Source organism: Lepisosteus oculatus, chromosome 10 (assembly GCF_040954835.1).
Source record: "Lepisosteus oculatus isolate fLepOcu1 chromosome 10, fLepOcu1.hap2, whole genome shotgun sequence".
NCBI classification, from domain to species: domain Eukaryota; kingdom Metazoa; phylum Chordata; class Actinopteri; order Semionotiformes; family Lepisosteidae; genus Lepisosteus; species Lepisosteus oculatus.
In genome coordinates, this window is record NC_090705.1 from 15,111,986 (window position 1) to 15,134,140 (window position 22,155).

Consider the following 22,155-nt stretch of genomic DNA (forward strand, 5'->3'; position numbering starts at 1 on the left):
TTAAGACCTGTAAGTATCATTGGGAATAGAGTTACTGAGACATCTACTACACATCATACACTGAACAGCTGAAGATTGTTAATACTAAGGGACTGCATCAAATTTGCAAAGGTCTCAGGAGTGTTTTTATAACGGGTACACTGACATTTTCTTTAATAGGCATAGGTTAAATTAATTAAGCTGAGGCCATGTTTTCAACAGGAGCTCTACTCTGTGAATCACATGCTAGTAGCATGCGTGGCCACTTCTGGAAGCAATACAAGCAGCACCAGATACTGTCTTGCAGGATTCTGTCCCAGTGCTCTGTTCACCACACGTCATCCCGGCTCATCCCACAAACATTCAACGTGGCTTGTGCCTGGCGAGTAGGGTATCCATGACATGTCTTTTGTATTCTCATTGCGAGATGAATCTGTTCTTTCACAGGCAGTACTGGAGGTGTATTGACCTTGTATCACACTAGGATAAAGCCACAGCGCTGCAGCTCCACTGCAGGCAGTCTTCCTGAGAAACTACAGTACAACATGCTGATGGCTCAAAGGGGGTGTTCTGTTGATACGTGGGACATATTGGTTCCTTCTTGTAAGTTTTCTTTCCTGATTTTTTGCAGTCTTGGCATTCAACGGGTTAAACTTACTCATCGCTTGTGCCCAACTAATGAAGTGCTTTAGTGGTTATGCAGCAGTCACTCAAGTGTATCACACAGTACACCTGTTGATCTATCCACCTTGTTGGTGGTAAAATGGTATTAGCATAATGAATTTACCTGTCATGTCTGATCAATAAAATGTCAGTGTGCCTGCTACAGAAAAAAGCCATTTTCCTGATAGCTTTGTGAATTTTGTTGCAGTTATAACAAATGTTTTTTCTAATGTTCAGTGTATTTCTGATTAGCTATGAAAGGTTTGTACAATTGACGAAGGCAGAGTTTTAACCCGTCACAGCTATTTCTATTCACTAAACTGTAACACCACTGAAGATTGGCTCCTGATTTATTTTGCATCAAAACCACTGAATCAATGCTGCTATTGCTACATGTTTCTTGATTTGAAAGAATATACTGTAAGCTGGTAAAAGTGGCAGTAAGGAAAAAAGTATTATATTTCATAAGCATGGCATATACACAAGTCAACCTTTGGAAGAAAAAAATATAATAGGAATCACCTCTTTGAGATGGGTGTACAGCCTTTGAGCTGGCTGTGCTGGCAGGGTATAATCAATTATTCAGAAGGCAGAGAATACATTGTTTTGGCCTCTTCAGCAATTACAACCCTCCTGAGAGTTGTGGGCTAAGGGGAAAAAAGCATGTAGCACACTCAGCATAATCATTTCTGGAGTGACAGCATGGCACAGCAATTACTGGGAAAATCCTTGTAAATACTAAAACACATGATATAACCATTACCTTTGCCTCTAATGCAAAATTAATGCAGTATTTAACACGATATATACTGTACATACAGACATATTGCCCTTCTAAAAATCAGTGAATGTCCCTAAAGAAATATTTTACTTATGGTAATTCTGAGTATTCATCTTTTTATACATATTGTAGCTTCAAGATATCAATTAAATGGAGAGGACCCTACTGAAGAATTTGATTAATTTCCTGGTTACTTGCTCCTGATTAATTTCTTGACTTCTAATTTATTGCAATGTATTAGTTATTTTTAGTAGCAGTCACTGAATGAGAAAAGCACCTTGTGGTAACCAGAAGCTGCTATACATGTTTGATAAATGCACTGATTTGTACAGGTATGTTAACTAAAGTTTTTCACAAGTGAACTAAAGCGCCACATATAAACAACGAGCAACTAAATTACCCATTAAAAATGCGCTATTGATTCATACAATTCAATCTTAATGCGCTTTTCCCCACAGTCCTTTTTAGGTAATCAAAGAGCAAATTGAAAAATAAAGAGCAAGAACCTTAATAAATTATCATTATTAATAGTTTCTGTGTTACTTTAATTGTAAATTTTCCATGTTACTTTAATTGTAAATAAACTTTAATTTAATTGTAAATTAAAATTAATTACAGGGGGTAAAATTAGAAAAGTTCCCTTAAATTAGCTGCCCCTTTCTGTACAACTGAACAAATGTCAGTGAAGCACAAAGAATCAGCATAAAATATTTAAAATTTATATACTGTCAAGTTGTTGTGGGATACACTTGAGTTTGCCTCACCACACAGCTCAGTTGTCATTTATTAAAATGTATCACTTCTGTGAGCAGTCAGCTTGTTTTTCAACACATGCATTTACAGTAAATGACTCATAAGATTCTTTATACCATCCTGCAGAAGATTTGTGGATTGCTGTATAAAGCACCTATTCATGACCTGTTGTGATCACTGACAAATCTTTGACAGCGTAGACCACCTTTCAGAAGTCCAAAGTAGTAAAAAAGCAAGGTAAAATCTGGGATGTATGATGGATTTGGTCCAGTTTCAAAGAACAGTATGTTGGAGGTGTTGATGAACTCCCAGGGAGCAGTTCTTGCCATTTTCATGCAGTGTGAAGCTATAATCAACAGAGTAACATACTGCACAATGTGCTATGGAGCTATCTTAAGCAAGTTCTCCAACAAAATGTCACAGAAGCCTGACAAAAGGTGTTCTATCACGCTACGATCATATAAAATAGTACTTGGGTAAGCACTGACCATTACATCAAATCACCATTACTTTTTTGTTACCAAGAGTGGAACATTCTAACATTAGAAGGCCAAATCGGTCAAGAGTTTCACATTTAACTTTCATATCATAATACAGTTGTTCCTATTTCTTACAGCAGCATTAATATACATTTGTGAGTACAGTGTTTAATACTCAGGAAAAAGATGATGTCCTAGAAATATATCTTAGACATTGTTCACTGTTCTGATAAGTGCTGTCAATAAGAGAATCAGTTGGCTAGGAACCTGGACTATTAACCTGGTGGTTTGTATTGCTCAGAGATTTCTGGTTATTGTTATTAGTTAGCAGAATTATCGCCTTCTATTCTTGTTCTTGTAATATCTCAGAAGTTAAGCTTCTGAGCACAGGGCCTGGAACAGCAAAGTGAAACTTACTTTTGTCTTACAGTCAAGCAATTTGTATTTGTGATCATGAGATTAATAAGATTTTATGTATGAAATTACCCAAAAATAAAAGGTATATTATAGTGTACATAGAATTCATATTCAAGCAAAAACATATTTGGCATTCAACCTAGTGTTTTTAATTAATCAGGTAAATTGCAGAGTGTAAATGTCATTTGGTTGTACATCCAATAATTACATAACTGAATGAAGTCTGTGACCACGTAAGCTTACCAAAATTTCTGTGTGTTCATTTGAGATGTCTTTGGTGCAGACAGTTTGAGTCCTTGCTTATTTGGGTATTGTGACTTTTTTCTTTACCATGTAAAATAATTGCACAATTGAGTTTAAACCTGGAGATTACCTTGGCCAGGCACTGGCAGTGGTAGCAATCTATTCTTAAGGATAGAATTAATTAAAAGAACTCAATTCTAGATTTCTTCATAAAACCAATTACAGACATCATTCAGTAACCTTTAATTCATTTTGCATGAAGAAATGGGACATAAAAACACACCAATGCTTTTGTCAAAGTGAAGTGCTATCAGCATATCACACATAGTTGTTTAACTTGTTAATTTTTCAAGCAGAACTAATTTTATTACATTTTCTTAAATTGATCAGTGTGTGTCTTTATTTGATTAAGTGCTAGGAGATTCTCAGCTTCAAAAAGAGGTGAACTTATTATTGTTGCATTAAAGCATCCTTTGCGTAGTTGCATTTCTCAGGCCCAATTAATTAAAATGTATGTAATAACATTAAGAGCTTAATTAACAATAAAACACTGTTTTCATAAGCTAAGCAAAAGTGTTTAAATCAAAATGTCCTTTATGTTGATATTTAAAAGTTCTGGTGGCTATACACCTTTCATTTGTGCTACTTAATATATATGGGGGGGAGATGAAGAGGATAAATATATAAACATTTAAGTTATATTTGACCTTCAGTGTATAGAGACATCAGTGTTTTTTATGATTGATTTTTAGTCATTAGATGATGTTCAGTAGTGGCAGACTTTAGGATAATATAATGATCCGAGGACAAAGATATGGATTATAATTGAAAGTGTATGGGTGAGGTGCATTTTATTAAAATCTATAATCTTCCAGAGAGCTGCAGAGTGGTAATTTTTATAAAGATGTCACCATGACTACCTTGTCATGAATATAAATTATAATTTATTTTTAAAAAGTCAATAATAATTGTCACTCAATTCACTTATTGTACACTGCATTTTACTAAGCAAAATACTTCAGTACACTATACACTAAAGTATTTTTTTTAATTCTCCAGATATTATTGGTGTTAATTAACAGACATTTGGGTGAAGATCAAATTATAATACATCACTTCTGCTTCTCTCCATTCTGGTTAAGTGCCCAACCCATAGCACTTACAGCCCTAGCGAATCTGTTGTTTTGTCTCTTCCCTTTCTCCATTCTTCTTTTCGCTGTCCCCTCAGGAGGCTCCAGTTTCTCACTCCCACTACATCCTGCAGTAGCCCTCGAGCTGAGGTTGTTAGAGCAATGAGTCCCCACCTCCCCATTTACCCCCTGCACAGTTGGTGTCCAACTGGTACAGTGTCAGCCCTTGACTCTTCCCCCTCCCAAAGCTTCAAGTAGCAGAAATAGTTGATATTTTTTCTTTTAAAGGTTCAGCTTGGAATACATTCTCATCCATTCTGTCTAGAAAACTTCAGCAAGTTTTAACTCTCTTCTAGGTTGCCACAACATCTCCCTCTTTCTGCCACCGAGTACTAATCTCAAATTATTCCTGCCAGGTCCTGCTAGTGCTGCTAGCTGTTAGTGCAGCCACCTGTTCACTGACTTGTGTCCTGTCACCCACATCATGTACTTCTCATGCACTACATGTACACATCTACTCTACTGAAACAAGCCTTTTACATGCATGTTTTTCATTCATTCCATGTTACGGATACATTTCTTTCAGTTCTGGGAAAACTGCAGTCAAACCAACTTAGTTTTAGTTCAGTGATCAAAATCTGTATTGGGTGCTTTGAGGATTCTTCTGGGGAAATCTGAAAATGTTGATCTCCAACCAGTACTATTTCTTAGCCAAGCAAGTTAGGGCCAAAGTGCAAAAGTATTAATTAAGTATTTAGTTTATCCCTTCATATTTGTCCGTTTGTTTCATCAGTATTAAAATGTAACTGAGTTAAAAGGTATGTCAAGACATTTCATTCCACTACAGGCGTACTTTTTTATACAGGATCAGTGTAACGAACTAGGTTTGTTTTGGATATTTTGTGACATTTTGTAACTAAAATAGTAGGTACAGTGGAAAGGAGATGTTTAGAAAGTATCCATAACTACTGTACCTAATTTTCCTAGATTTGTATTGTAGTAAATTAATACAATTAAAGAGTGAGAACTAACAAACGCTATAACAGCTTTTATGAAGCCAACTACTAAGATATGGAAATATCTTAGACAAAAGGGAAATAAAGACACCATAAATATTTCATTTAGTACTAATTCAATCAAACAAATAAGCAACCAAGTATAGAAAAATTATATAGTGGAAGACGTTGCTTGTAGATTTATTCAGAACTGCTCACAACATTAGTAGCCATTTATTAAATTTAATTATAGTATAATGATTCTGTATTAAAAATGAAAATATGCATTTGTCTGTTAATTTGAGTTCTCAAAGCCAAACACAAAGGAAGTGCTTTATTATATCGGTTATATCACTGTACTGTAAAAAGTGCTTTCTTTCAGATTAGACATAGAAATGAAATCTGTCTAAATGAGGTAGTTAAAGGACTACAAAGTACTATTAAAAAAAAACTAAATATTAACACTCATACAACTCTATTAACATTTATATTCTGTGCTTCCCATTTTCTTCAATATGGTGTGGAGCTCATTTACATACAATAATGTTTGGCATCTTCATACATGTCTACATGCATTTTTAAGCACTCAATCTTATAGCAAGTCTGCTGACATTTGTTTCTGACCTATGGACTCAGATATAGAAAATGTTTATTATATTCTCAGATGGGATTTTTACCAGAAGTCCAATATATCATCCTCATTCTTTTTCAATCCGCTGCTGAATAACTCTTCTCCTAGAGGTCTTCCTCTAGACTATTTTTCTCTTGGGATCCACTCCAGTATTTCTTTGTGTGAGGAATAATCACTTCTTCTTGTAATTTGCATTGCCCATTGCCATTTTAACCATTCTCGCAATGATATCAAATCTCTAATATGATGTAATAATAATTTATATTGATCAGGGCACAGAGCGTTTAAGCAATTGCAATAGCATTCCAGCAAATAACTTTAGTGATGTAACACTGACTATTTTTCTGCTCAATATCCTCAGTGTCAGATGTACAGTGTACTGATTATGGTTGCCCAGTTTTTTTTTGTTAATTTCTGTCAAGCTTTTACCTTATGATTTTGATAGTTAAGATACGAGTAATATTGAGTCCAGTCCATTTCACAACCCGATGTTTTTGTTTTTCATGTTAGAAATTTGGGACTTGACTGACTATTTATTAAGGGCCGTCATCTTCATAAATTACAGGCTATTCACCCACAAGTTGCCAGCATGAGAGTATTACACTGACTGTATTCCATTATTATGGATTCTAGTAGCATGGAAAAATGCCATGACATATGATTTTCTTAAGCTGTTTAAATTGTCTGAAATGTATTCAATTGAAAGTAGTTGAGCAACAAGCTGGGGCAAGGCAGGAAGTAATACTATTGACTAAATAATGGGTCTCATCATTTGCTATGCAAAATGGCTCATTAGTTTCCTGAAGTAGAAATCAAAACAATAGATATTTAATGTTTAATGTCACTAAATAACTCTTACCTTATTAAAAAAACATTCAATTACAAATCAAGAATACATTTTCATATTATAACATTTGGAAAAGGCTTTGAGATACTTCATAAAACTAAAATTATTAATGTGCAGGCATTTACAAAGTTCTCGATGTGTTGTTGATTACACGTCAGCAATGCATATCATTTCTACTTTTCTAGTTTATTAACAACTGCTTAACTGTTATTCATATATTTTATTTTAATTCTCTCAGTGTAGAATAAAAAGCTGATAGTCCATCTGTCAAGACTTCTTTAGATAAGCCCCAACTATAAATGGGCCACACTGGACCTTCAAAGCACTAGCATGTAACATATTACAACTGTGTACTAAGTAAGATTGTATGTGATCTCTGAAAGGGCTAAGACACGCAAATGTACAATTATTTAACAATCCTTTATAGGTAGTAAAAATTGAGGCTGCAAAAAGAGAAAAGAATATACACACTGTTGTCTGAGACTATCCTGGTGGTTGCCTTGGCAACACTGGTGAAGTTGTTTTGTTACTGCAGCATCTTCAGAAACCAACGCCTACATGGATAAGTGGAAGCCTTTTACATTTAAGTTACTTACTTGTGCTGAATGCAAAAAAATAAAATGTATATATTCATTCCGAAAGCAATATTAAATTTGTCTACACATCTACATTTACATGTATGTCAACGTCTGTCTAAATTTGTCTACTCATCATTCGACTTAGGTTCAAATAATAATGACACTGTATATTATTGCTAGACAATAGCTATTTGTAAGGAGTATATGATTGCACCCATAAGTATACACCTATGTAAAATTTATTTTACATACATTTTACCTATGCATCATATTTGAGTTCTGTACCACAAATTAAAAAAAAAGATAATGTCTCTGTGATAAGTCAGAGACAATTGTTACATTTTTTATATCTTGCGATGTATTTATTGACAAAAATAATTATTTAAGAACTACTATTTTACTTCAACAGAGACCTTCATGTAAGTTTCTTTGTGCAAATGTTCACAGTTTCTTTTTCCTCCACTGTAGTTGCATTCCTTTCTAACCACTTCAAGAAGAAATGTAGTCTAAAACATTCTGAAATCAATTATGTTTATTGTCAATCACTTACTGTAAGTATTGTGTATAATATAAAAGTCCTTTAGTTGTTATCTATGTAATCTAATTAAATGAAGCTGAAAATGATTCAATCTTGACTTATTGCATCTTTAAGTCAAGGCTCTATAATTGCGACTCCCAATACACAGGTAATATTGTACGTTAGAGTTAAAAATCGATTGTAATGGACTGATTGGACTGAAAACCATTCACCTGACAAGCCTCTTGAGATCCATTTTGCAAGCTAACAAACTCGCACAGAAATGTGAGAGAGCAATGAGGCAAGTCTAGCCATTCCCCAATTCATCTTACAGCTTCTGACAACAGATCAATAGCGTTTGTCATTAAAGAAAATGGGATACATACACATCTTGTTGATTCTCTTCTTTTTTTACAACTATAGAGACATATAATACTGTAGATGTACAGAATTATTCTCATTTTACTAAAAACTTTATTTCATAGATTTATTATTATTATTATTATTATTATTATTATTATTATTATTATTATTATTATTATTGTTGTTGTTGTTGTTGTTGTTACATGCTTCAGAATCAAGGAAGGCTGGACCCGATCAATATTAGGATAGGAGACCTCATGGGTTGCTGCTCTAGGGTGTGTTGGTTAACACCCATTCTGAAACAGAATTACCAAATCAATGCCCTAGTACTTTCACCTAGGACACTGTGCTGTAGGAGACTGCTACCCTTTGGATGAAATATTTGACCAAATACCCTGACTAGTGATGGACCTACAGTAAATCTAAAGCCAAAGTTCCTGGTGAAATAGTTTTTCACTTCTCCATCTGATTTTCTGTGTAATGGGGATGTAGGCACATAATGGCTATCGCAAATCACCGAGTTAGGCATTGTAATTCACTGATGCTGTAATAGTGGTGAATGAAGTGTCTGAGGTCTTTCACAATCTTTATTCCATTACCTGTTTTATTCTGGAACATTGGAAAAGAAAGTACATTTTATTATGCAATATTAACTTCAATCATTGTTATAATTAATAATAATGGATAATGTATTTGATGTGTTAGTTATCTGTATTTGTGTCTTATCTGTTGTGAATCCACAGTGTTGTACTTGTTTGTATTTACAATTATTCCATTGGCAGGCACTTTAATCAAAGTTGATTTAGAATTGCAGGTAGTACATACAAGAGTAGAACAGAACAAAATACAACTACAAAAAGCAGTAAGTGGAGTGTTAATTAAATGCTGTGATGTTGTACCGTGCTAAGGAGTTTCAGTGCTGTTTGACAGACTGGAAGTAGTAACACAAAGGCATAGTCAGTAAGTTGGGGTTAGTCATGGTTCTTCTGGGGTTAGGTTTATTCTGAAGGAATGAGCTTTCAGTTTCTTCCAGAGAATAGCACATACTTCAATGGTTCTGATTGTGTTTGGTATTGTTGTAACAGAAGAAATAAGGTTCTTGATCCCGAGATGAAGTAAAACAGATGAGTTTATTGCATGCAAGGAACAATAAAGCCGAAGTCTTGTTTCCCGCAAGAAACAACAAAACCGAAGTATTGTTCACCGTATTGTTACAAACTTTTGGGTTATATACAGTTTTCTTCTCCGTTTCTGACGTCACTCGGTCTGATGGTAAAGAGGGGGGTTCATGGTATTTGGCCAGTTTATGATGTTCTGGGCAAATGGTCAGTTTAACATTACACCCAGGGGGGTTCCTAGCTGGCATCTGCAATCCTTATCAGTTAACCCCCTTTCCTGCCATAAACCCCTGCTTGTGACTTGGAAGTCTAAACCCCCTACAGAAAAGATTAAATTCAAACCCCCGTCTTCACATCTTTCTTCAGTATGTCATACCACTGTTTGGAGACCAAATAGTGAACAGTTAGGCCTGGGACCTCAGTTAGGTGACCCTTCAGTGATGGCAATGTAATAGGGCCTGACAATGATTTGAAGGTACTGTATGCTCGTAAAGTCCCCTTGGAAACCCTGAAGGCTAGCACCACGGTTATGATTCTGATGCAGGCTATGACCAGAAACCAAAGGAGAGAGTGTTTCATGAGGTTAAAGACTAAGAAGGCTGTAGTATTCTGTAGGAGATGGAGTGTTTCCTGGCTGTTCTGCCATTTTGCGACAAGTAAATGGAGTCTTAACTGTCCATCAGCTTTAGCTGGAGGTGGAGATAAGGGAATTAATCTTATGGTGCAGCAATCAGTCTTCTCTTAGTCATTCTTAATCAGGTTAGTGTAAACTGGTTTGTGTACTGTATCAGATTTGGGTTTGTATTAGTTCTGGGCAATTCCTATTGGGGAATTAATTAGAAAATAGCAGATAGCAATACTTTTTGCTGAATATTTTATCTGTTTCTTTTGTTAATATTTCCCTTGCATAAGACCATCACAGTAAATAAGTACTGTTTTTTTTTGCATTTAATGTTTCTGTCCTGCCTATTTTTATGACTACCACCCCTATACGTACTGCCAGTCAAGAATAGTCACAATACTATACTATGTTTCATTCACAAATCACAGACACAAAGAATTTACATCTAAAAACAAAGCTTACAAATTAAGTTAAACATGAACCAGAACCCCTAAATGGAAACTAAGGGGAAGTGCACTTAAAACTTAGGATAGCACGTTTTTTGCACAAAGGCTTTTGGGTGACTGGAAAAGGGCAAGAAATAGCTCTATTCAATCCTGAAATCATTTATCCACTAGGAACCAAAACAGCTAAATGTTCCAAATAGCTTTCTCTCACTTGCAGCCTTGCTTATGCTTTTAGGTACCATTAGCTACAGATTGCCTATACATACGAAACAACATGGTTTAAACGTAAAAGCATTCTAGTGAGCTAATACTTCATAGGACAACTTAAGTGTGAACAATCTTCAATGTTACACACTCTGCATACATTGTATGGTCTACAGACAAATGCATTGTAAAAATAACACCAATATAGTAGTCCTTAGTCATCATCATTATTTAATTAATATATCTAAATCTCTGTACCTGTACCCCATAAAAATATATTTTCTACAAAAAAAATAAATAAAATTTTACTATAAAAATAGTAAAATATCTAGATGAGCAAAATTTTGAATTCTTATTCCATCCAGACAGGTCAATAAGTCCTAGACAGCTAAAAAAACCCAAGGGTTTCTGCTTTCATAAGGCAGCAGATGTGGAATTAAATTCAATTAACAGCTTATCTTACACCAAATGACATCAGGGAATATGGGGTCTTTTTACAAGGTCCCAGTGGTGGCAGTGAGGACCTGCAGTGTGCAACCATTTTCTGGCAGTCATTTTACACAAGTGTGTAATGTGTCCATATTAATACAATCGACTTATTTAAAATATGTAGTGTGTCAGGACATTTTCTCTAATAATCATCAACTTTATATACTATATACAACATGTAAGAGTCTATGTGTACATGCAATATTTAAGAATATTATAAAAAATATATTTTCTATTTGATGTTGACATTTAACAGATAACTATCTAATGTGAGACAGTTTACAAGAATATTGAAAGAAGTTCATTCTAATGACTTTCAAATACTAGAAAAATCATATAGGTAGGAAGTTACATGTTTAAATAAATTCTGCTTTCATGTCATGCCCGCAGGTTCTATTGAAATGTGCTTTTTAAAAATAAAAACTGTTAGGCAAAGCTCATTCTTTTTGTTCTTGATTTTCATGATTTTGGTTGTGATCTTTTATGTTTTATGTATTGGCTGTGGACATTAAGGTTGTATAATCACAGGTTATGGCATTGTTGGGTTATTTCCTACAGGACATTTGTAATGTAGCAGTTAATGAAGACCTTACATTGGATAATTTCATTGTTATTCTTTCTAAATTTTCCTCATAAAATGTATTTTAACCTATTTACTCATCTAAAATATACAATTCTACAAAATGCTGGTAATTTACAGTAAAAAGTATAGAAGAAAGAGGTTAAATGACTACAATGATAGTATCTACAGTGGTAAAAAAATGCAGAAGGCCTATGCACAGCACCAACTGATTGGGCTTTACTAGATTCAAGTTTCATATTGTATGTCAGCATGCACGTGCTCATTTCGTCTCATACACTACTTGTAAATGGCATACACTGCACTTGTTTGAGAATAATATATATGCAGAACATGGATTGTGAATTGCCACTCCTTCCAAAAACCAAAATTGTCTGATGAGAATTTTAATGCAATAGGTAGCAAACTGTTTTTTAATTGGTTATTGGATATTTAAAATCTGGCACATTTTTTTTTCCTTTTCTGTGCAAACATGTTTTACTTTCATTAAGAAAACACATCTGTTACCTCCATTGTGTGGTATTTCTCTCTAAATCAGCAATACTGCGTGTCCTTGAGATCCTCAGCCTTGCAGGATTTAAAAAGATCATAAAATCCTCAATGACAGAAAACCCTGAACCAGTGTAATGTAGACCAATTAGTTTCCTCTACTAAATAAGGAATATCTTGGTTTTAATAAATACGAAGACCCTGTTGCCCTCTAGGATCACAACTGAAAATCAGTGTTTCACATACAGTATCTCTGTTACATTAAATCTGATGTTTAAAGAAAAACTTTTTAATGTACTGTATTTTTGAATGATGTAAAAATATCTGCAGTCTTCACTGTAGATATCTACATTTTTATTTTTTATTACATATTATTGTGGTGTACCACATAATTTCAATTTCCCTGTTTTTAAAACGAATTTACTAAATCTACAGAAAATGCTGTGCAATAAACGTATGTCAGAAAATATTTTAAAGTAAAATTGCCAGAAACAATATTTCACTACAATTCCAAAAGTATATGGGGTTTTTCTTCTCAAAGGCTAAACCTCTATTAAGGTACTTTACTCATTAGGCTTATATTTATCATACATTAGGGTCCATCCCCTGATAGAATTGACTGTGATTTACATTTATGACATAACATGTTGAAGCAGGTAAGTCATACCCTAGACAATAAAAAGATTGCCATGGTGACAAAAGCTGACTAATCTAATTCAGGCCATCTGTCAGAGAGTAATTAAGAGCCCTTTTATACTGCATGTCTGCATAGTTAATATACTGCAGTATGTCAAGAGCCAAGCTCCATGAGAATATGAAGAAAACATAAATGAGTTCCAGGAATATTTATCTGTGCTGTGGAAAGAACACCACAATCTTATACAGACCAAAACATACACAAGGTCAGTAGGTACTTGCCTGTGCTTTCTGCACCCGCAGTACAGCTGTAATGGGATTACAGAGCTTATTTTCAGACTGACAGTCTGATCCTCAATTCTCCATTGAGTAATTAGATCATATGCACTTGTTTAACTTGAAAAAAATTAGAATAGTTGCAATGAAGGATTTAGCATCAAATATCCACAACTGGTTTTATCAAGATCCATCCGCCCATCATTCATCCATCCATTTCCTAACCACTTTATCCAATACAGGGTTGTGAGGGAGCTGGAGCCTATCCCGGCAAACCACAGGCACAAACAGGGATACATCCTGGACGGGATACCCATCCATTGCAGGGCACACATAGACAGACAGAAAATACCGCACACACAAGTGGTGGTATTATTAATTTGACATTCTCCTAAACATCTGTTTTAAAGCACACAGATATCAGTAGTTTGGTCAAATGCTAAGTAATGCGAAGGAGAGATAAAAAATTGAAATATATTAAAAGTTTATTTGGCATAACCCTCCAGGCTGAGGGAATGACAGCTTGCCCATGAGGACAAGGTTGACAGGATGCCCCAAAACATTAAAGGAACCGCATCACCTTTTTTCAGAATTTTTCAGTAACAAAACCTGTGGTGCATGACATTTAGATATCTGAAAGCCTTCAGAGGAACATCAATCTAGGGTTTAATGGAAGAGATTGGAATTGCTTGAATGGGCTGCAGAAAACACATTGCTGACCTGGAAAGTGTATCAACACTGAGGTAGCCTGACATTAATGTTTGTGCAGGAACCATTAGAGAATAACCACCTCTATACTGTAGCTGACTAAGAAATCGAAAGGAGTAATAAGAATAAGGGAGTTATAGGACTAATATAGGAATTGGGCGTGAAAAACTAAATGTTTGTGCCTGGTCTGACTAGCTGTTTTGCTATGGCTGACCAAATAATGATGACTTCCAGGTAGAACGCCCTAAAAAAAAAGTTGCCACTAAAGTTAAGGTCCTTGAGAGGACTTTGAGAGTCTCCATTGTGGAGACTGGTGGGGGCGACAGAGAGGCTGACACCACACTGGTTGGACGCCAGTGGAGTATGGGCACCCGGGGAGATGAGGATGGTGAACAAGGAGCTCAGGCTCAATGCAAAGTGATATTGTATGCTCACCCCCATGGGGTGGAGTGAATGTTAGCGGATGAGGACGTCCTACAGGGACAATGGGAAATGGGAGGATTGGGCAAGGGGAAAAGATCAAATACAGACTGGGCCAACAGTGCTTGTTTTTGGATCTCTGAAGATAAAATGGAGCAGAGGAAGGAATGAGAAGGAGGACGCATACACGTCTATAAAGCAAGTCATTGTTTTGCCCTATCGTTAATTTTGTAACCATACTCATTCTACTTAAAAAATAAAAATAACACTAAATGGTTGGCTTTATCAAAAGCTTACTTATACTGTAGCTGACTCTATACAGCTCTGAAAAATATAATTAGCTTGAATATTCATATTTGATATCCATTTCTCTACAAGATTCTGACTTGTGACTTGTAATTCAGGTCCATACTGGTTAATAGTATGTTAATAGTATACTGGTTATAGTATGAAAAAATAAATTCAATTTACACAACGTTTGTGCTTTTCTGTGTCGTGGACAGATTGATATTGTTCAAAGTATTACTTATTATTTGGAACATTCCCAAAAATATGGTAAAGTTGTTTATTGTTATTATTATTGTTTGGTACTCAGCCTATGGTTTCAAAAACACTTGTTCCAAAATCATCAGCATTAAGGCATTTATGCACTTTCTCATTAAGTTGTTTATTAAGGGTCACTCCCTTATTTCTATCTAAACAGTTTTTAATTGGTGATCAGTTCATAATGAACCAGACACAGGTGGAAATGAGCTTTTTTTTATTTCTTCAGCAGTTGGTTACATTTTATGTACCTGAATTTAATGTTATATAGGTTGTTGAATGCATCACATATAGGGGTTATTTATGCCAAATAAGTCATGTCGATGATGATGCTTACATTACCTTAACACAGTGACAAAGGCAAATGATCAGTGACAGTTGCTATGATGAGCAATTGGTTCCATTTTAGCACCACTCACGGGCTTGTCTGAGAAACTAAAAAGGCTTCACAGTTTCTTTTATCTGTATTACTGTTCTCACTTTCTGTGACGTTGTTTGATACCTATGGTAAAAATATCTGATAATAACCCAGAGTTTCACATGTCTTTTTTTTTCACAGGTCACTAGCATATTTATTTCATACAATGTGTACATTTATATCAGTGTTTTTTTGAGTGGCATAGTCACGTGGTGGTTAGCATTACTGTACTCTTGAGTCCTTGGTTTGATCCTATACTGGGATTTCTGTATATATACACGGCATGTTTGTGTGGGTTTTCCTCAGGTTTTCTAGTTTCCTACCAAATTCTAAAGACATGCTGTATAATTTTGACTAACGATTCTACTTTATCTTTCTCTCTCTGGTGTTGCAAAGGACTTGCAGCCCATTCAGGACAAGTGCTCTCTGTCCCGTTTTGCTCCTAATTAGGTCCCAGGTTGCTATATTGCCAGGACAAGCAGCTTTCTGAAATTGCACGGATCAGTGCCTTTTGACAAAGCTGATGCAATCTAAAATGAAGCAGGCTGTAAGCGGGCTATGTTAGTTATAGAGACTGAATTTAGAAATAAGTTCTTAATTCCAGTTATTTTTGTCTCTTGTCTAACTATTTTATGGTAGCTGTTAATCTATTTTTGCCAATTATATTTTCAATGGGTTATGGGAAATCAATAAGAAAACAAGAAAAATATTTACATTTTGTCTAAAAACAATAATGCCTTCTTTGGATTCTTGTGATCGTAAGCTAGACATGTTTGTGCAATCCATATCACATGGCATTTCATCATAGCAAAGCATTAGCTTACAACTCTGATAGTATATCCCAGTTTAGTACTATCTGCCACTGGCATTCAGCCACTGCAAATAGTATTGGCTTAAGTTAAATAATGCTTGTCACCACCATATCTTTTTTATTGTGAGACTGATGAAAGACAGCCTTGTGTTAGTATTTGTATCACTTAATATGATCATATATAGAAGTGTGTCTGTGTTTGTGTCTGTATTTGGTATAGTTCACTGGCTTTCTGGAAATAATCTGTTGAGCTGTACAATTCAAAGAGCCAATCTTTTCATTTTAATACCATCCCCTGCTTTACTCTTGCTGTGCTTTGCAGTATGATATACAGTTACCTGCATACAAGCTCACAGCCTGTGCAAATCGTTCTAGCATTTTACAAGAAAGGTGGTTACTGGTTTGTTTGTACTTAAGCAGTGTTATGTGTAATTTTCTGGCAGCCAGTGTGCCTGCTGGATGTTACAGCATATAATTAAAGGGGTTTATCCTGTTCTGAACTTGAAAAAGAGGCATCTAAGGTAGTGATGCAGAATTGACAGTTAGGGACAGGACTGTTGATAGTACAGAGATGATTTGAGTTCACGACACATGGTTAATCTTACTGTTTTATTTCTAGACTTGAACAACTATTAATAGGAGACTATTTACTACTAAACCTACAATTGACTTACAAGAGAATCAACAATAAATAACTGCTAAAAAAGAAGAAGCTAAAGCATTGGGTTAAGTGGTTATTCTGTCAGTTGTGACATTGAGTACAAAATACCATGAAACGTAAAATCTTTAAGCTTTAAAAGTTATAAGCTCCTGAACAAATTCCTATTCTTGTTTTCTTGATTTTATTCCTGAGGAAAAGAAAGCTTATCTAGCTTGATTTTATATGATGAGGAATGAACATGTCAAAAACACATTTCAAGATTTTATTTCACTGATATAGAGATTTGTTTCACTCAGAAAGACTGAGATATTTTGTTGTCTCCATCCCTCATTTGAAAGACAGTGTTGATACTACTGTCTCAAAAGAGTCAAACAAGTTCATGATGCATAATAACAGGACACGTTAACAGAGCTGTGTGAAAATGCAGGCAGTTATCACTATATTAATGCTTTGACAAATTTTGCATATGCATTATGTTAGAGTGGCATGTCCTCTCGTATTATATTAATTGTGAGTGAAGGGTTTTTAATTGCATGAGCTCCATAATGTCGACAAGATTAATAGAAGCAAAACCAACTGATAAAAATGAAAATATCAATTTATGTATAATTAGCCTGTTAGCAGGATTATGAATGTGTGCATACTAATATTTTTTTGTATTTAGGTTAATTTGGTTTACTGTTTTTTATTATCTTAGAAAAGGGATTATTTTTACAAAACTACCGTGTCTCTTGTTCGGAAGATACTTTCTTGTTCTAGCTTTTGTTTTAAATTGTATTCAATTTCAGAATAAAATTCTATGTAATTACAAAATTCTTTTTTTTTTTGCTGTATGTTTATATCCTAAGTACTTAGAACTGAGCTGAACTTTGGCACTGAGAAAGTATTATTTGAAATTCATATCATAGACTTAATTTTCTGAGATAGTATGAGTATTGGGATAGATCACATTGTAAATGTATTAAATGTAAAATAACTGTTTTTTTTTTTCATTTTTTGCCAAGAATTGTCCATTCTGCAGCATAAAAAATGTTCAGGGGCTTAGTTCTGTTTTAAATTTGAAGTTTATTTCCTGGACTTCAACTGACGTAGGTTTGGTTTTTCCATATAAACCTCAAAATATATTGTATACTAGTGATACCCTTAGTCATCTAGATTGCATTTTGGATCCATAATCATGCAGTTAATAAAAACTTAACAACCGGTGGAGATTCACGAAATCTCAGAACACATTACATTCTTATGCTGTCCTTTTCCATAAATATAAACTCTTCAGGACATATTTTATTATTCAAAATTAATCACAAAAAATATTTGCATCTATTTATTTAATCTAAATTACCATCAAATGCTTATTAAAAGGTTATTTTTACCTCATAATACCAAGGCTGTTCCATTTCCTTATGCCATTATTGCAATGGGCTTTTGTTGTTTTAATATTATCACAATTCACATTGCTGTCTCCAAGAGTGAAAAGAAATTATTTCCTGATAATGCATAGTAAGAGGCCACAGCATGTTTATCATAATCTGTGATTAATTCTTCTGAGTAACTGCCTCACATTTAAAGTAAAAGCTGCACTTCTCATTAATAGTCCCCATAACCTTGTTTTTTAGTGGTAAATGCACTGTAGTAACTTTACAGTAAGTAAAAAAAAAACACAGTAATTCCAACAAGATATGAGTATTAAAAACACAACACAAGGGCAAAGCTAGGGATGCAGTACAGTATAACATCTGTGAACTTCTCAGTTGTATACTAATAGCTCTTGTTAATTAACAACTGTTTTTTATTTCTCACAGAAACAATACTTTTTGTCACCAGTGTATGAGACAGAAGTTTAATCCTATGATCCTACTACCAACTGATAATAATGAGCATTTCAGAGTTATTTCTTGCAATACTTGTAGTTAAGGCTGCTTTTCTATTAGTGTCTGATCAAAAGAGAATGCTGATACGATTGGGCGGTTTTATTTTGTATACAGATACAGAACCATTATCCAGGAGATAATACATCTATAAATGTGTATGTAAAGAGTATTACAAGTCTTAATGCAAGGAACAATTGTGCAAGGACTATACGACACATGACACAAATGCAAAGAAAATGAAATAATAATAATTAAAACAGTAAATAGAAAATGTGGCTACAAAGTAATGCAGATATGCATACCTTGTTTAACGGGAGAAAGTACAATTAAAACTTACATTAGTAGATGAGAAGTACTGTAAAAACAATAGTGGAATATAGTGTAAGAGTTACTGACGGATGTAGTTGAGAGCTGAGAGAGCTCAGGTGCTGTCTAACCAGATGACTCTTAAACTCCTGGCTCTTGACTCTTGAAGCAGGTGTCAAAGGTGCTCAGGGACTGAGCAGCTAAGGACTAGATCTTGTGGTCGTCCTCTGTAAAACAGTCTTTTCTAATTACTAATCTAATCTTTGCTGGCAAAATACACATCTGATTATATTCAACATTGCCCAATCCTGAAAGATTCTTTACAACTGTTGTAAACAAAATAGAAAAATAAAAAATATTAATAGATTGACACAGAAAATTAAATGAAGAGCTAATTGAGGCATCCTCAACAATTATGACTTCTTTTAAATGATTAGGGTATGTGTCAGCTTTTGACACGATTCCTTGGTACATTATGGAGTTTATAACAGGAGTTCAGGAGGAAGATCAAAATCTCACATTCTTCTGTTCCCCTATGTACAGTATATAAGTCTTGCACCCAGATCATCCCTTTCAAATCCCTCTTGTACCCTCCCCACACCTTCCCATCTCAAGCCTTGCAGCACACACCCTAGCTCCATCCTTGCAATAGTGTGGGTGTTTTGGATAGGCTGTCATTACCTCAGCTACAGTAGATGAGGCACGCCAAATACTACTGTATATGCATATTTCATCCTCTATTGCATCCATTTGGATCTAACCAAAACAGCCGTATTGTTTAAGGTTATTCACATTCTGAGGCTTGCACTTGTCTTACCAAAGAATTCTATTTGGATTTAAGATCAAGATTGTGCTGATACCATTCCAGAACTTTGATTTTATAAGTCTTCAGCTTTTCTGAAGTAGAGTACGATGGTTATCGAGTTGGAGTGTTGCAGCAGCAATTCAGGAATTGCGCATGAATAATGAATATTTGTAGAAGTCTGTTTTTGCAATATTTTTCCTCACCCAGAAAAAGCATGCACTAAACCTTATTTTTTATGTATTTAATTTAAAGATATTAAAACCACACTTTCAGTGAGCTAGGCAATAAAAAATAAACATGACAGACTATATTTTGTTTTAATAATAAGGCTGAACTTGCATATTAAAATTTCAATGAAACTGAAAAGAGTTTTGTATTTACAGTATGATATGACCTGCCAAATGTTTGACCTTGCTTTTGTGAAATATGACGAAGTTCAGTAAATCACATTGTTTTAATGTTAAATTTGTAAGCAACTTTTTTATTTTAAGATTTTCCTCCATATTTATCTTCAAACAATTGACTCACAATTTGGTATTACATTACAAATGTTCACCAACTGCAATTAGAGGCGTTATACTCCCATTAGCACTAATGTCTATTTAGAGCACATAGACAGAATGTCAATGTGACTTGGTGAGAAATGACAGCTCTACACCCCTGGATAGGATCTGCTACTGGTGGACAGGCTGTCACCACAGGCCTGAAAGCCTTTATTCTTGAGGAAAGACATAGACAAAGGCCCCAGAGGAACCTTTGGCCTTTTATAGACAAGTCGTAAAATCAAAGCTGTGACTCCTTTGAGTCCGCAGACTACTGACTCAGCTATCATCAAAGCTATATCAAACCAGCTGTCACCCACTGAAGGACATTTGCAAGGGTGGGGTAGAGATACTAAACCAGTGAGGCTGTGAATGGTCCTTTTTTCAAAGGGACCATTGAGTATTTTATTTTGCTTTAATTCTTCATTATGTGCAGCTTCATTCAACTCTCATTGTGTCCTTCACAATAAAGATGGTTTCATGATATCAAACAATTGAGAGATATTAGTCTACATACTTAATATGTAATTAAGAATACAGCACAAAAAATATTGACTTTAAATTTTAAATAAAATATTGTTTCGCTTGTTACATGACTAAATGTGTCTATCATTTTATTAATAAGTCATTCATAACAGCAAAGCACTTGATCATTCACTATATAGAATATCACAAAACACCATCAGTAACCCAGGTATACAGTCTTATTAAAGACCAAAGGTTTAAAAAGCACACACTTTTGGAGTGATCAGTAATATTTTTTTACCTTTAATTAGTTATACTTAAATTCTTCTGTACCAACAAAAACACTTAGGTATGTAGTAAACCTGACGAAGATCAGAAAAATGTTGGTTTTAAAACCGATATGATCATATTACCAATCTTCCAATATTACTTCCCCACTACTAGGCCTCTCCAAAAAGTCAAGAAGGCCTTGAAATGAAGGAAAAATGCATCATAAACAGGTATTCACATATAACTGCTGGAATACTAATTGGGAAAAAATAAAAGTGAAGAAAAAGTGTTATCGTGTGAATATGTGTCATATGATACTCAGAAAACATGTCTTGAGTCACATTTTCTTTTTAGAAGTTTAAAAATTAATGTTTTTTAAAAAACATTTGTATATCGTAAACAAGTCATGGTGTTAGTTTATGGTAATTATAGACACAACTATGAATTTAGTGATCTATCAGGCAGTATGTTAATTTTAAGCAATGTTTCATGTTAATCGTTTCTTTTTTACTCATGCAGAAACATTTTGTGAGTGTGATGATTTCCAGACTAAAGCCTCTCGGAAAAAACAAAAGAAAGGCTTGCCTTTATTTGGTGTGGATATTTAAATTGGATGTTGATAGCCTGACCAATGTACTGTGAATTCTTTTTTCCACACAATAAAACAAATCAGACCATTAATTTTATATTACATACGCCAGTAAAACTACAAGACAAATGTGTTTTGACATGATAGCATTTTGTAACATATTAAATGTACTTTTATTCCCAGGAAAGGATTGTGATAAGCTTAGGTTTCATAGTCTGCTGATGGTATCTTTGCAAGTGTAATGAAAATGATACCGAATAAATGCCACACAACAGTATAATAACCCCACTGTACAAAAATGATAAGGTATATTTTTTTCTGCAAAAAAACAATACTACCTGCATTTACTGACACATTATGTACATGATAATATTAAGTTGGATGTCTATTTGTATGTAAACATACCTATTATTGAATGTTACCTTTTTATTAACTTATCTTTCCTTAATTAAACTGGCAATGGTCTGTTATGTATTGATTGCAGTAATTGCTGGGAAAGGAAGAGAGGGA